Source organism: Canis aureus, chromosome 14 (genome assembly GCF_053574225.1).
Source record: "Canis aureus isolate CA01 chromosome 14, VMU_Caureus_v.1.0, whole genome shotgun sequence".
Classification (NCBI taxonomy): domain Eukaryota; kingdom Metazoa; phylum Chordata; class Mammalia; order Carnivora; family Canidae; genus Canis; species Canis aureus.
This window is the reverse complement of record NC_135624.1, coordinates 55,372,356-55,389,755: the sequence shown is the minus strand read 5'-3', so window position 1 is coordinate 55,389,755 and position 17,400 is coordinate 55,372,356. Positions and strand designations below refer to the sequence as shown.

Sequence of the window (17,400 nt, the reverse complement as noted above, 5' to 3'; positions counted from 1 at the left end):
ATAAACTGATAGGAAGCTAATGAAATAAGTAATATAGCATGATGATTTAGCTCATGGTTTGTATCTCCCTGGTTTACCATTATTTCTACTATTCTATTAGCCATATGAGACGTTGGCCAAATTGCAAAATGCCTCTATGCCGTAGTTTGCGTACTCAGAAAATGAAGATAATAGTAATTCCTACCATTGAGGTCGCTATAAGAATTAAATGAATAATACATTTCAAAAGCTCAACAATACCTAGGCATATAAACTTGTTTGTTGCTACCTCTTTTCTCTCTTCTTCCCAAATTCTTTTACAGGGCACTGAAATTTGGCAGAGCCTAGAACATTTATCTGACCTCAGTGTTTCTCCCTGTATCTCTCAAAGAAAGAAAAACATGTGGTACTTTGTTTTTTCTTTGTATGGATTGTAAATCAGGGCTCAGAGCCAACTACAGATCGTACATTTCTTCCAGATCCAAGGCATATAATGAAGATGTCAAGATTTCCTGAAGGTTGAGCAGGAAAAAGCCAGTAAATTCTATCAGAAAGCCTACCAGTTGGCTGGGGGTTTTTGTGGGAGAACTTACTGCATCCAGCTGACTACAGTTGGCTTGTAAGTAAACTGCTCTTGTGAGTTGATTGTCATCATTCTTACTGCTTGGACAGCCAGGAAATCTTGGGATGTGAGATTGTTCCATGTACCTCAGCAACGAAATAATTCTCTACCAAACATTCTCTCTACCTGTTCCCCTAGAAGGGAATCCATGCCATATTCTACTTCTATTTATCACTCATTTGCTATGAAGAAAAGAATCATAAAATAATGCCTTGAGCCTTACTGAACTAAAAAATCATGATCAGGAAGAGAAAATAATTACAGTTCATTAAGGGAACATGTTAATGTGAAAATGAAGACGAAGCTCAAGGTAGACATTCAGAACAAGTCTCTCCCTGAAGTACATTAAAGAAAACCACAAGAGTCTACTGTGAGAAAATTAACAACAAAGTAATGAGAAACCTAAAAAATATTTACAAAGATTTTCTGAAACAAGAGATATCCCATGGTTTTCAAATGTTAAAGGCAGTAGATCAACTAAAAACAGGATTTTTCCTATTAGAAACAGTAACATTATTAAGGAAGACTAAATAAATATATATTAATGGTGTTTTTTTTTCTTTCTGTCTGTAATATATATGGAAATGGAATTCTTGAGAAAAAAATAGGGACACCTGGTTGGCTCAGTGGTTGAGTGCTTGCCTTCCTTCAGCCCAGGGCGTGATCCTGGAGTCCTAGGATGGGGTCCCACATTGGGCTCCCTGCATGGAGTCTGCTTCTCCCTCTGCCTGTGTCTCTGCCTCTCTCTCTGTGTGTCTCTCTTGAATAAGTAAATAAATCTTTAAAAAGAAAAAGAAAAAGATAAGGAAAACAGGTGAAGTAAATCTCATGCAAATAATGGAAATTATATAACAGAAAAATATTGCAGAGATAATTGAACATATGAGAATTTCCCTAAGCTTAAGAAAAGCCTTTATTTGTGAAAAATTCAATAACTTCTAGAAAATTAATTTTAAAGACTTACTCTCAGACATAACAGCGATATCCCTACATTTCCAGGATAAACAGATATCTTACCAAACTTTAGACCCCCAAAAAACTTTGCTTACAGGTATTTTATCTGCTATTCCAGAAGCCAGCGACTGGAGGAATATCTGCAGACTACTGAGAGAAAATGATAGCATTTCCAGAATCCTCTACTAAGCTACTACATCTATTGACTATCAACATCAAAGTGCTACATATTTAGGCATACAAGAATTCAGAAACTATTTATTCCTGTGTACTCTAACCAAATAGCAATTGAACCGTCATAGATATCCCAAGATATGGAAAATACATTAGGTAAACAGTTGATGGCAAAAGCATTAAACGATTCATGCTTAAATAAAATATGGTAATTAATTAAGTGATAACTATTGAAACGAAAGATAAAATACATAAAAAAAATATACAGTAATCCCAGCATAAGGCATATTATATTTTGGTGATAAAATCAGGGAAGTAAAAGCATTCTAAATTAAGATTTCATGTTGGAAGGGGATAAAACAGGAAAGTATTCAAAATGTTTCATTCTGATGGAAATGCTGTTGGTGAATAAATCATTTGGGTGAGAGTATAATTTGAAAGACTGAAGTTATATGGCTTGATTTATTATTGATAAGGAAGGGAAGGATCGGGCAAAATTGAAGAGCAGAATACAATTTCAGAACTAGGAAAAGTTTAAGATGAACGAGCAGAAATGTAACCAGGTTGTAGGTATGACTGAGAAGCACAAAATCAAATGCCAGCCATTATACTAAATGTGGATTGGCTAAATCCTTTGTCAAAATATAGACATTGTTAGATTGCTGGTCTCGCCTGGGGTGCCATTTGTCTTGATGGCCCTTGAGCAAAATTTTAAAGAGCCACAGTGATGCATGTCCTGATTAGAATGAGAGGAGACTCCCTTCCCACGCAGTTTCTAACTTTGTGTAAGAGGACAGTCACCAGCCTATCCCTTAAATTATTTTAAGCCTAAAGGCCTAAAAGAAACTGGCTATTGGAACTTGATTATAATACATCAGCTTGAATTTAGTCCTTGATGCCCCTTTTGAAATATAAGAAAGAACATAATTCCCTTTCGGAGCTATAGGATTAAGTAAAATATGAGCCTGTGTTTAAACCCCCTGAGAGATGACTATTTACTCTATTTTTAGCTATAGAATTTCTCCTTCCACTGCCTTTAAGGATAGTGGGAAATGGTTTGTTCATGTTTGGCTCATGTTTTGTGAACTAGAGTCTCTGCAAAGAAAAAAAAAAAGAAACAAAAAACCAATTTGAGTCCAAACTCTAGAATTATAAAACCAACCCATAATAAGATTAGTTTATTGAAAAAACTCGATCAGCTGGATATAACTTATAAGAAACTAAAAAACGAAAACAAACTAAACAAAGTGTAAAACCTAGGGCTTAAACAACTATATGCTAACCAAATGAAAGTGAAGAAATTGTGCATATCAATATAAATATCAGATAAATTAGAACTAAGGGCCAGAAGTATTATATGAAAGAAAGAAGCACACATATATACTAATAAATTTTAAAATCCATAAAGACATTAAATATTTATGAATCAATCACAAGTCAAATACATGAATAAGAATGAGTTTGAATTGCAAAGACAACTTCATAAAAGAAGAAATTTGGCAGATGATTTAATATATCCTTTTTGGAGCACCCGTGGCTCAGTCAAGTTAAGCATCCGCCTGTGGCCCAGGTCATGATCCCAGGGGTCCTGGGATCCATTCCTGCACTGGGCTTCCTGCTCAGTGGGGAGCCTACTTTTCCCTCTGCCTCTGCCATCCTGCACCCCTCTCCCTGCTTGCTCTCTGTCTCGATTCTCTCTCACTCACATAAATAAATAGATTAATTAATTAATTAAATCTTTCAAAAATGTATTTTCACAAAGAGTGTATGAAACAAGCTAAATATACAGAAAACCAAATACATAGCAATAACAGATTTGAATAATGTGTCATCAAAAAGCTTAAATGTTTATATGTTTACAGTCATTACATATATGTCATATTGTTATTTATAGAGAATGCAAATTTTTTCCTTTTACCCATACATCACTTACATAAACATAACATATACTGTATCATACAGATACTCTTATTCGGTTTCAAAGTGTAGATATTTTATATGGTATGATTAAATGAAACCTAAAAATCAATAGCAGAAACATGCTCAAAGAACATGTTAGGAACATGTTCTCTAAAATTACCACAAGGTATCAGAAAATATCAAGAATGGAAAGTAAATGCAAATCAACAGAAAATAATGAAAACATAACAATTTAGTATATATAGGAATCAAGAATGCATTTAAGAGAAATAGTTACCACTGTAAAACTTATTATGAAATCAGATTAGCATTAGGTAAATATTTAAATTAGCAAACTGAACAATAAACTACAAATAAATCAAAGAATTAGGAAATTAAGTTACTACGAGTGAAATATGAATAAGGAAAAAAATAGAACAATAATAAAATCAAAATCAGTTTTTAAAAGACCGATACATCTTCGGTAAATTAATTTATGCCAAAAAAGAGAAAATGTATATTAGCTTTTGTTGTTTAAGGCTCTGTTAATTTTCTATCCATGATCATTCTGCCCATTTTTGTTGTTTATAAAATTTTAATTCTTTTTTACTGTCTTTCAAGTGATCAAGGTATCTAAAAGAAACCCAGATGGTAAAACTTGATGGGTCTAAACAAATTAACTAACTCAATCATTTTGTAAAGATCCTGGTTAGTTATGGACATACAGCAACATTTTAGAAAATAAGAAATGAAGAAAAGGCAACTTTGTGGCTTTTGAAAAAAATTGCTTCTAATATGGGACACTCAATAGGGATACATTATCTTTTGCCTGACTATAGTGTAATCCATATGAAATGCTGGAAAAGTTTCCAGCCATTCATTTGGGGGGCCATGAGGGAAGTCCGTGCGCTTAGAACCATCAACATCAAAAAAAAAAAAAAAAGAGAACATCATCTGGAAACAAGTTGGGACTACAAAATTTTGTGCTCAGTCCATCCCAGAACTACTAAAGCAGACACTCAGTGGTGTCACAAACTCTCCATGGGATCTGATAAAGGTTAAAGTTGCCAATTGCTATGTTAAGAGGAAAAGCATCCTAATAATGGCTGAGGGCACATACTGAAAGAAACTGTGTCTTGATGATGTTGTTGAGCTGCTGATTTAAGGAGACTTGCGCTCTGATATCTGTCCAGAATTTTCCATCTTTTCTCTCTCTTTTTTTTTCTCCCAGTAAAATGAAGTTTAATGCATTGTATGAGAGTAAAATTCTAAAAGCCATGATTTAGTATGACAAAATATAACTTTATAGAATTTTGTTTTTGTTAATCTCTTAGTTATCCCTTTGAAAGTCCACTACTGAGAAAAACTATTTGGCCTCAAGAAAGACAAACAAGAAAATGTTGAATAATAATAAAATCCTGGAGCTACAGCGGTCTGTGCATGATTACTAAGCTTTGACACATTATTTATTTTCTTACTTATCTTTATCTTCTGTGTCTTCCACTTTGTAAAAAAAATTATTGCATCCATAGTTTTTTTTTACAGCAATTCATAGTAAAATTCTAAGTAAAACAGGAAGAGAGGGACAGTAATTAAATAGGATAAAGGTAATTTTTAAAGCAAAGTAGAAAATATCAGACAACATGATGATATATTGAAGCCCTTTTCATTAAATTCAGGAATAAAATAGGAAAGCTTTTCCTCACCTACTATTATTATGATCAGGGAAATTTTTTACACATTTCAGAAGGAAGTGCCAAGAATATGTATTTTTTGAGGATGATAAGAATACAAATTTAAGAAAAAACAAGAGACTTTAGTTAAAACACTTAAGACAGAATTTTTAAAGATAGTTGAATATAAGATAAATACAAAACAGGTTTTCTCTAACTGAAGCAAAGGCTGTATTTGGATGGAAATAAAGACATACACACACATGTAAATATATATTCAAAATAGTAGTCAAAGACATAAGAACCCAAGAAATAAATCTAATAAGAAATTTGTAACATTTATGGAAAGGGAACACCAATTTTTAAGGACATTGAAACTATAAGAAGAAATGGAGAGTTATACTTCCTCAATGAGAAGATTTAATTTTAATTAAATTAATTTCAAGAAGGAAGCAATCCTCCAAAAATAATATATAAATTTAATGAAATTCCATTGACAATCCCTGAGGATAGTTTTCTAGATTCTAATATTAATAAGGAAGTCTACAGTTCCATTAAACAATAAAATATGAAAAAAGGAATTATGGAGGGCTGAGTTTACAAGATATTGAATTTTTCTATAAAACCACTATAATTATAACATGATATTGTCACAGGAATAGTGAATTAGATCAGTGTAATAGAATACATACTCCATAAAATTTAATATAAAAACATTTGTATTTCAATTCAGTAGGGAAAAGGGGTTTACTTACTAATGATCTCGTCTTAATTGGTAATCCATTTGATAGCAAACACACATTTTCTATTTTTTATTCTACTGCTGTAAATGGGTAATTTCCAATATATCAGAGATTTAAATAATAAATAAATAAATAAATAAATAAATAAATAAATAAATAAATAACAAAAAAAAAATTAGGGGCACCTGAGTGGCTCAGTGATTGAGTGTTTGTGTTTGGTTCATGTCCTGATCCTGGGGTCCTGGGATAGAGAATCCTGTGGAGCTCCTCTGTGCTTCTCCCTCTGCCTATGTCTCTGCCTCACTTTTTGTGTCTTTCATGAATAAATAAATAAAATATTAAAGAAAATAACAAAAAAATTAGAGACAGTATCAGAATACTTTTAAAAAATGGGTTGTTAAAAAAAAATGGGTTGTTAATGGTCCCCCAAGTCAGAGAGGCAACCCATGATAATAGAGAAAAAGTATACATATTTAGCAGTACAAAAAAATTTAAAAGTATAATAAAAGGTACATTAAATAGAAAAGGCAAATGATGGATGCTACAAATATTTGCAACCTATATGAAGTAAAATTACAAATAATTTTTATTTTTTATATAGCTTAAGAAATAAGAGAAATACAGTCTGGAGAAAAAATTGAAAAAACTATAAGTAGGAAATTTACTATGAACATGAAGAAAAGGTGCTCATCTTTAGTATTGGTAAGGAAAATGTAAATTAAAATAACATATAAGACTGACAAGAGGAATTCCTTATATTGCGAATAAGAATACAGGCACTTTCATATATTGTTGAGTAGTTCCTGTTTAAAGATTTATTTATGTTTTTTAGTGAGAAAGAGAGAAAGAGAGAGAGATTGAGAGAGAAGGAGAGAACATGAGGAGAGTCAGAGAAAGCTGACTCTGGGCTCAGACTGGAGCCTGACTCATACAGAGCTCCATCTCATGACCTGACCTGAAACCAAGAGTAGCATGTTTAACCGACTGAACCACCTACGTACTCCTGTTGCTGAGCAGTTCTTAACTACCATACTTGGAAAAATATTTAAAATATGCATATATTAACCTATAAAAATAAATCACTATTTTGTTCATTAACATATACATAAATGTATCATACAGGATTGTTTCTATTGGCCGAAAAGTAAAAAAGTTTACTTTCTTGAATACAAATAATTATCTCGATGTTTTCATACTATATTATATAGGATTATTTTGTCTTTGTTGCATAATATTTAATAGTTCTTAAGTAATTTATTCACTTTACCACTCCTCCAAACTGCTATCATTTCAGTGCCTTTCAGTTCAGTAATACCACAAATTTGATTATTGTATTAATCATTACATCTTTTATGACTAATAAAATTAGAGTATAATATCTTCCTTTTCATCAAGATGAAAATGGAATATAACCATATTATAGTTCATCTTTAAGACAAAATATACCTATTCTTATATCGTTTGAAATTCCTCCTATAATGTTGATACCCAAGTTATTTCTTAGCTGAATTAGGGATTATTTTTACTGTGAATATATTTTAACTACTAATTTACATTGAGGGTATGTTGCAGCACACTTTAGAAAATATGTTAAGATTAATAAGATTATATGTTGGAGGAAATGTAAATATTTCTGAGATTCAAATTTTAGCTATACATTCTTATAAAGAAATTAGTACAAATTTACTTTATAAATTAGTTTAATTATACTCTACAAAATAGTTAATCCAGGCTGTCACAAAATTGATTCAGCAAAGTCATATACATATATTTTATTCTCATTGATATTGTTATACCATTATATAAAAAAATAAAAAATCTCACTCTGAGTGTAAGTGACTCATGTAATCATAGTGATATCTCATTTGATTAGTTTAATAGTGTCTGAAATTGTGTATGTCAGAAAGCTATTGAGATAATCTCAATGTGCTTAAACTGCTAATATAACGCTTTCATGTTAGCATTTTCCAATTAAACTATGTTCCCATAAATCTCTTAAAAAATAACACATCAGATAAACAAAAAACAAATGGGCCTGTTTTATGGTATCAACATTTTAAAACTAGAAAAGACATTTGACAGCATATCTTTTGAGCCTGTTACTTAATAAGATATTCAACTGAAGCACCAAGCATAAAACCCTTTCTATACATAATAAACACTCATCAAAATTCTGCTAAGGTTAACTAAAGAAAACTTATGTACAAAGTCATACAGATAATTAACAGGAGAGCTAAGAGTCTAAATTATATTTTCCTTTTTAAAAGTCCAGTTTGTTTGTGTTGCTCAAATGTGTATGATCACAAAAATCAACAGATACATTTGTTAAAATGCATGTTCCTAAACCCTTTCCAGAGGCTTCAGCTAACTGTAGGTCTACCTACCTGTTTATTTATTTGAGAGAAAGACAGCAAGCAAGCAAAATGATTGAGAACACAAGTAGGGGGAGAGGGGCAGAGGAAAAGGGAGGAGCAGGCTCCCCACTGACCCCGCCTGAGATCCTGACATGAGCCTAAGGCAGATGCTTAACCGACTGAGCCACTCAAGTGCCCTAGTAGGCTATCCTTTCTGACCCCACTCAGAGTTAATATCTGTATCTCATTTTCTAAGACTCTTAAAGCTTCAGTTAAGCAAAACTTCACTTCTACAACTTAATAGGTTGGACACACTTATATTAAGTAATAGGCATCTACGAGCATTTTATTTAACTTACAGGAAATGTTTTTTTGACTCATAGATACAATAAAAAATTGCAGTCTATTAATTTCATCAAATCTCTGAATAATTAAATATCCAATAAACATACGTCAAATTGTCCATCATTTATTTCCATTTATGGATGCAGACTTATCTGATTTTATTAGCACAGTAAGAGAATCCTTTGCCATTACTGACGTTTATTGTTATTTTTTTTAGTATGAAATTGATATAGGGTGAAGAAATGGTGCAGCCAGAAGTGAATTTAAATTTCTCTAAAACTCAGAATGTAGTTGAACTGAGCAATCAGAACATGCAACAACCAAAGATAATTGAAAGAAACACGTTGGTACATATCAACTTTGGATGCGTAAGAAATATGTATGAGGGTATATATGAGCCAGGCCCTCTGCTAGGTGCTCAAAACAGAGAATGCTAATTATGCAGATGATTGCAGTTCAGTGAGAACCGGGTATCAGCATTGTAAACACCTGGGATCTATCTTATTTCTTCTACTCGTTGTTTGTAAGATTTTTTATTAAAGATAAATAATTTTTGTAGGCTTCAACTATATAAACAAGGTGAAAAGCATTTAAGATGTACCAAGAAAATTAAACAAAACTACTCTTTTGAGACTGAGGCCCATAACTATTGCTCAAGCTACAACTGCCTACAAATACATTCTTATAGACAGTCTCAGACTCAACTTGTGTCCATTATAGCATCTACATATTATATAATATATAACATAATATTGTAGCTGTTAGATCTTTCATTGATAGAGTACCCATTATAGTTACTAGCACTAATTATCACAAAGATCATTTAGAATTGTCACAAATAACTAGACCACACAAAATGGAGATGACCAAACTCAGTAGGTTTCAAGTCTTAAAGAGAAGATAGGCAAGTTTAGCTATGACAATGGATAATTATTTATTAGACATAGTGTGGGAACTAGGACTCTGGTGGGATGGAGGATAAAGGAGATAGAAACTCCCACAATTATTCTGTGTGTTCTCTGTGTTTTAACCTTTGTTGTATTTATAGATCTTATTACAATGCACAGTAAGTTTTTTTCAATGTTGTTTATTGATGTGACTATGTGTGGTGTGTGTATATGTGTGTGTGCATGTGAAAGAGAGAGAGAGAGAGAAAGAGAAAAATTTAACACTATTCTTTGATAACTAGTTAACAAATGAAGTTATTTTGTCTCTATTTTTTTAGAGATTTATTTATTTTAGAGAGAGAAAGAGAGAGAGTGAGGAGAGGGGTAGAGGGAGAGAATCCTTAAGCAGACTCCCTGCTGAGTGCAAAGCCCCATATGGGGCTCCATTCCAGGACCCTGAGATCATGACTTGGGCCAAAATCAAGGATTGGACACATAAGTGACAGCCATTCAAGTATCCCCTCTCTTTTCTTATTTTTCTCTTTACTTCTTTTCATTCCTTACTTAATTTCTTTCCCTGTCTTCGTATTTATGGCCCTCCTTTTATTTTCAATAGCTTCCCCATGCTGCTCTAGGGTACTCTTACAACCACTAAGCGGATATTCTTGGAGTAAGGTGTTAGAGTATAATATATGATATTTTTATTGAATATCTTGGAGGACCTTAGTGCTAAAATGCTGTTCTGTTGTTGTTGTTTTAAGATTTATTTATTTATTTTAGAGAGAATGAATGAGAGCATAAACACCCACACACTCATAGGCAGGGGAAGGAGCAGAGGGAGAGAGAGAATCTTAAGCAGGCTCCATCTCGGTGCACCTGGGTGGTTCAGTGGTTGAGTGTCTGCCTTTGGCTCCGATTGTGATCCTGGGATCTTGAAATTGAGTCCAAGTCCCTGATGGGGAGCCTGCTTCTCCCTCTGCATATGTCTCTGCCTCCAGTCCCTGATGGGGAGCCTGCTTCTCCCTCTGCCTATGTCTCTGCCTCTCTTTCTGTGTCCCTCATGAATAAATAAATAAAAATCTTTAAAAAATGCAAAAAAGTAGGCTCCATCTCAGTACCCTGAGATCATAAACTGAGTTGAAACCAAGACTCAGGTGCTCAACCAATGGAGCCACTCAGTTGCCCCCTAAGGATCTGTTTTGAATAAAGCATGACAGAAATAAATGAAAGAGATGGATAGATAGAAAGATAGGTAGATACATAGATAGATAGATGATAGATTTCAAAATTATTTACTCATATCCAACCCTGATTTTAATAAAAGCCAAGTATTCTGTTGCATATTACTCAAATAAGCACTTGATAAGGCCCTCAGTCATAGAGATTGTATTCAAATCAGTATTCTTATGGCAACCTACATCTACTATATATTGGGTTAAAATGAGACTCTTCACAGAATACAAGTACTTGGTTCTCCAAGTGCAAGTATGAAAACATATACTTATAATTGCATGGGATAAATATTAGCAATATTTATAACTGTTCTCCCTGAATAAAGACTGTATATTCTTGAAAGTCAAATGGATTTGTCTCACCAAAAAGTAAGGCTTTCACTTATCTCCTGCTAAATTAAATGTAGGAAGGGAATACATGGACTTTGATATGAAGATCATTAAAGATCTTTGCTGATTGAATGTCAGTTTGAGCTCAGAGGCTCCAAACTATCATGGTTGATGGTACTGATATATCTTGAACTATTTAAAAATAGATTATTCAAAATTTTAAATATCTATATCTGTGCCTATTGATATCCTCCATCTATTCGTCCTTTGTGAGAGTGTAAAGGGACTATTTGAGCAAACACATTTTTTCCAAAGTGCTTTTGTTTCTTCTGGCTTGTTTTCCATCGTAAGCATCAGATGTCCTCTTCTGGATTAAGCAGATTATTCAGGTCCTCATATTATGTCTAAAGCCTAGGAACACTTCTTCACAATCTGGACAGCTTTTGGACAGTCTCAGGAAATCTCTTATGTATCTTCCCAGTTAAGATGTATAGAAAGATCTATGCCAGTGTTCTTCATTTGCTTTGTAAAATGAAACCTATGGTGGCTTTTTTACTGTGTCAATTTAGCTAAACTAGAGCTATATTTCACAGATTTCCTTCCTGACATGCTGTCAAATTAGGTTGACCTTAAGAGAAATTTGTGTAGGAGGAGAAGCAGATTTATTTATTTATTTATTTGTTTGTTTGTTTATGTATTTATTATCTGAAGTTTGCATAGGGCCAGGAGCTATTGTTGCTTCCATACATACCTCATCTGTTGGTTTAACTAGTTGTTTGGGCCCAGCAGTTTCAGACCTGAAGCTCATTCTATTCCCATTGAATCTCCTCTTTTCAATATCCCAAAGCAGCATGGGGAATCCTGAGCCAGTGCATGTACAGTTCCACAGTGAAGAGGGCGAGGCTATCCTGCATGCAATCCCTTTTATAGTAAAGGTTGCGGGAAGTGAGAGACAGATAAGGCTTTCAGTTAGTTCTTGCTTTCCCCTAACTATGCATTTACCTTTCCTTTCCAACCTCTAAATCTGAATTCAGACCTAAAACCAGAAGCAGAAGCCATAGCCACTAGACTGCTGGACCTGCTCCCACAAACGCATGTGGTCTAATTGCTATAATACGTTTCATTTTCTATACCATTGAGAGTGCTTCTCCTTCTCTCATCAAACATTACCAAACACAAAAGCTTTTATACCCAGCTCTTTAGCTACCAGTCGCATGAAGACATTTGTTTTTCTCTCATCTATATTAAAAACTAAAATATTTCATTGTCTAGTTTTACATGCATAGCTAGGTGCATAAATAAAATGAAAGAGAAAGCAGATACTGACAGGATCACAATTTTTAAAAAATAGGTCTGTGATGAGAGGCACTGTTTCAAAGCTGTATGAGGAGGATTATCTTCTTTTAGAGAAGCAATCCAGATGCATGCCAGGACTGCAGCACTTGGCCAAGTTTAGAAGAAACATTCTCCATGGGACACTGGAAAAATATTACTTTGTTTTTGTGGAAGATCAATCTCATCAGACTGTGGTACTCTATATTATTGAAGAAACCATTGTTATTTTCTCATGGGAGCCAACTTAGTTATTCAGGATCTCTCCCCACCCTTGGTCCACTGATGGGTGACCAAGTAATTCAAGGAGCTGTCACATGAACAGAGTAGCTGTTAGTCCATGAATGCCATTGTAGGAAGTAGAAAAGTCGTCCCTCAATGCTGGACAACCCCTACATGGTGGATTTGCACTTACATTTGCTTAAGGTACAATTCTCATCTTTGTTGAAGATCATTACATATTCTCTAAAAAAGACATTTGCTTTAGAGTGCTCATCTTTTGGAAACATTTTCTAATGTTGTAATTAGAACATGTAATTCTAATCCTTGTAATTATTGCATGTTTTCATAGAATTTTTTTCAAAATAGATAGCTAATATTTGATGTTGGTTTTTGCTAGTATCTTAGCTTCTTATGATTTCTTTTCTCATTTACAAAATGTATTCAGGAGATCAGTTTACTGATACACAAAGTAATCAGCTTTAAATACTTATTTGATATTTAAAAGAAAGCCTGTTGAAAGAAGTTCAAAATAATGATAAAATGTTATACATCTGGCAGGCCATATTAATTTATGACTAGTATAATAATTAATATCTCTCTTTTCAGTAAACTTATTTGTGTTTTAGTTTTCTCACTTGCACAATGGGGATAAAATTTGACGACATACTTAAAAAGATACTAGGAAGTTGGCAGTACATAATCAGTTATTGAAAAGAAATAATGTAATTGTACTGTAGCCTAAAGATGACAATAGTGTATTTATGCCATTCTACTATTTTTTAACTGAATTGTAAAAGTTCTTATCACTGAGGTGTGTTGATTGACTTGTTAACAAAGCACCCAACAATTTAAAATTAGCCATTTGCTATTCATTCAGGTTCTTCCTACTTGTCTTTGATTCACAGCAGGCAGGGACTTAATATGAATCAATAAATTTCAAGCATATATATTTTACATTTCCCTTTTATGTTTTAAGCATTTATATTTTCAAAACTGATAGACATAGTGTATGTTGAAATATCTTTCTCCTCAACATTTCAAATTTATGTTGGAGTGTTATTAATATAGTGTCTATTGGTAATTCAACAAAACAGATAGATCACTTAAATTCGAAAGATTTTTCAGGATCTGTAAACATATTTCTCACTATATAACAATGGAGCAAGTATGCAGCATAATTTTAGAAATAAGTTTTGAAGGTAATTCTGATTTGCCTTTGCAACTAACAATTACTTAGAATCAGCCAACTACACTTATAGTGAATTAATCTTTCTTTCATTATATAACTCATTCTATTTATAATTTATAAAGGAAATGTGCTTATGCCCTGGTTCTACTTCCTGTTTATATGGGCCAATACAATAATGATGTCATATTGAGAAATATATATGCATTCTCTTCTCTTCATCCTTTTTTCCTTAATGAACAATTTATCCCATACACTGAGATAGTGAACTAATTTCTCCCACAGTTAATCCGTGAATATTGTTTTCTCCGATCTCTACTGTCAGTGGCTCTCATTAATTACTGTTTGGAAAGGCATTGACTTAGAAACCAATTATTTTTCTGAAGAAAAAATTTGCCACAGAAGTAATATCTCATTTGCTAAGAGCTATTCTTCATGTCATGCTCATTATCAAATAACTGGTATTCTTAAAACTGCTGTGTTAATTTGGTTATGGAAAGTTTTACCATATTTCAGATATGATGCATTTTTCTTCTCTGTTATCTATTTTTCCCCCAAATTAAGTATTGTTTTCTATATATTTATTTTCTGCACACTTGTCTCATATTTATGGATATTGCTTGAAGTAGCCTTGTTAATGAAATGAAATATCCTTGGAATTTGTCTTGCACCGAATAAGTTGGTTTATTCATAATCAAAATAAATTTCATTTGTTCTTCTCCCTTAGCCTCTGTTGGATGTTACTCTAGCTTCTTTCCATTGCTTCATTCCTGGCTTGTTTCTATGAAATTCATGTGCCTGCTGAAGTTTTATGTACTAGCAAAAAAGAAAAAATATATATATATTTATTTAATGGATTTTCTAACATTTGCATCGCTATGCCTTTAATATGTTACATTTGCCTTGTGGGACATGCGAAGCTACATTTGATATTGAAGAATTCAGCAGTCACATGTTTATCATAAGTAATTAGAAATATAAATAGTTAAAAAGAGTGATAAGAAAAATACTTAAGAATCATGTGTCTGTTATGCCAAAAAAAAGATATCAAAACATTATGAAAAGATTGGCAGCAAGTTTTTTTTTCTTTTAATATCTTTACTGAGATCAAAATAAGAAGTAGCTACATATGACAGGATGATATGTGAGGTACAAGAAGACATTTCCATCCAAAATCAGTATCTTTTTGAACATGACATTATGCTAGCTACAGCTACTCGACTTTCCAGTTTTTATTTTCATGTTAGTGACATTTCTGAAGACATGACATTTGATTTATTTTTGTCTTATATCCTGTTTTTCTCTTTTTATTTAATGGTCCTTTGTGGATTACTTTGCCTCTTGTACCTTAAATCCCAAGTAGTCTTCAGCACCAAGTGATAATGATGAAAACATTTGGATGGGGAAATTCTGTGACATTTCTCATGATGAGATTCTGGAAGGAATCAAATTTCTTCTCTTAACTCCTTTCATTAAGAAATAGTTTCCAGGAAGTGCTTTGTCTTGCCCAAAGGTATGTAGGGGCTAGCAGCAGAGGCAGGTTCAGAACCTCGCCGGTCCTCTTCCCACCGCAAATGTTTCTCCATTTCCCATAGCTATGAGAGCATGCCTCACCCCTTGGCCAGACTTTTCTTTGGTGTTGGCAATGCTGCTTTGCCTGATTGGCTTTCTGTCAGCTGTCAGGATGCAGCAGCTGTCTCAAAATGTATCCGTCTCATCATTTTTGTCCTGTCAGCAGCTACCTTTCCCTATTTCACTCTGTCATAATTTTTCAGGTCCTTTCCAGCATTCTATGAAGGACGACACACAGAGATAGTTGCACACTATGGGAGAAGTCCTGAGAGGAAAAGTTCATGGTTCAATATGCAACCCAAAGTGAGATGTGTCCCAAGCAGTCAAACAAACAGCCTGACTCCGATCTAAGGCACAGGGGCGAAAAGTGAGCTCGATTGAATAGGTAAGTAACTTGGATTTTTAGAAAAGAGTTGTGACACTCCAGGCTGGAGATATTTGTGGAAAGGTACGATACCTTTGTCAGGAAGCTATTCTGGTTTGCTCTGAACCCTACTAATCACCTCTGATGTGGACTTCCCATTGACTTCAAAGGAACTTTGGCCTGGGTGGGTAGGAAGAGTGCTGAGAAAAAGGCAAAAGAAGTCCATGGTGGTTGAAAGTCACATTAATCCTCCTTGATGATTCAGTTAGCCAAGTAAAAGGACAAAACAACAAGGGGAGATGCTTTAAAATAAATGGAAATAAATGTGGGAATAAAATAGGGACATGAAACGAACAAAATGTCTCTTTGGTCAATGGTTTCTATTTTATGAATTCTTGTCCTATTTTCAATGTGTCTCACTTCTAAAGCTTGGTAAGTGTCCTTTCTTTGAGCTTCACATAATACAGAAAGAGCAGGGCAAAAAGGTTTGTTCAATATAATACTCATGTGTATTAAGTGTCACCTACTCTAAGTAGTTATGTTATTTTGGCAAAATTGTTTTTCTGTTCTTTATAATAAGATTAAACAGTTCTGCACTATGTATTCAATTTTTGGCCCACTTTTTCTTCATGAATGCCTTAGTTAATTATAGTAATAGGTATTAACTGCAGATATCTACTGAAAACATGAATAATTTTATACCTTTTATTTTCAAATATGCATGTGAAATACATATATTTGTGTGTTATATGTGTGTGTGTGCATATATATATGTGTGTGTGTGTATATATATATATATATATATTCTCCAAGTAAAAGAAATTTCTCTTGTCAGTACACTGACTTACAGAAGATATAGGATTTATATAAATAGAATAATAGTTTAGTCAAATTGCCTTTAACATACATATATTTTTTGTCTTTAATATTTTTTGCAATATATATTTTAAATTTAGATTGTGAGGACTGAGGATTCTATGATATATATAGTATATTCCTTGATCACAATTTAATTTCCTTGAGCAAGAATTTCTATCATCTCTCCATAGATCTCCCACATTAAATACTTCTTTCAAAAAAATTAGTAAAGGGGTGTCTTGGTTGGCTCAGTGGGTTAAGTGTTTTCCTTCAGCTCAGATCATGATGCCAGGGTTCTGGGATCTAGCCCCACATCAGGCTCTCTGCTCAGCAGGGAGCCGGCTTCTCCCTCTGTTTGTACTCTCTCTTTCTGTCAAATAAATAAATAAAATCTTTTAAAAAAAACAACAAATCAGTACAGTGTAGACACACTCTGAAAAAAATATTTTAAAGTATAATGTTAATCACAATTTCTTCCCAATTATAATTATCACGTTATTATAAGAAGCTTACTGGTTAGCATATATGAAATACATTTTTGGAAAACTTTGATTCAAGATAAATATATCTGATAGAATACGTATTGCCATCCTTCAAAATTATGCTATATTGTAAGCAAATTATCAGCATGGGATTAAATCTTTAGGTTTCTAAAGTCTGCCTCTTTTTTAAAA

At 33.2% G+C, this 17,400-nt stretch overlaps 1 long non-coding RNA gene across 1 annotated transcript in view; it reads left to right on the top strand.

The window, feature by feature from the left end:
• Nucleotides 1-15,883, top strand: part of LOC144282963 (uncharacterized) — a 33,344-nt gene extending 17,461 nt beyond the window's left edge. Inside the window, exon 3 of the long non-coding RNA XR_013351372.1 lies at nucleotides 15,708-15,883. This is a non-coding gene — a long non-coding RNA (uncharacterized LOC144282963). The remainder of the gene's footprint in view (nucleotides 1-15,707) is intronic.
• Nucleotides 15,884-17,400: the final 1,517 nt, after the last annotated feature.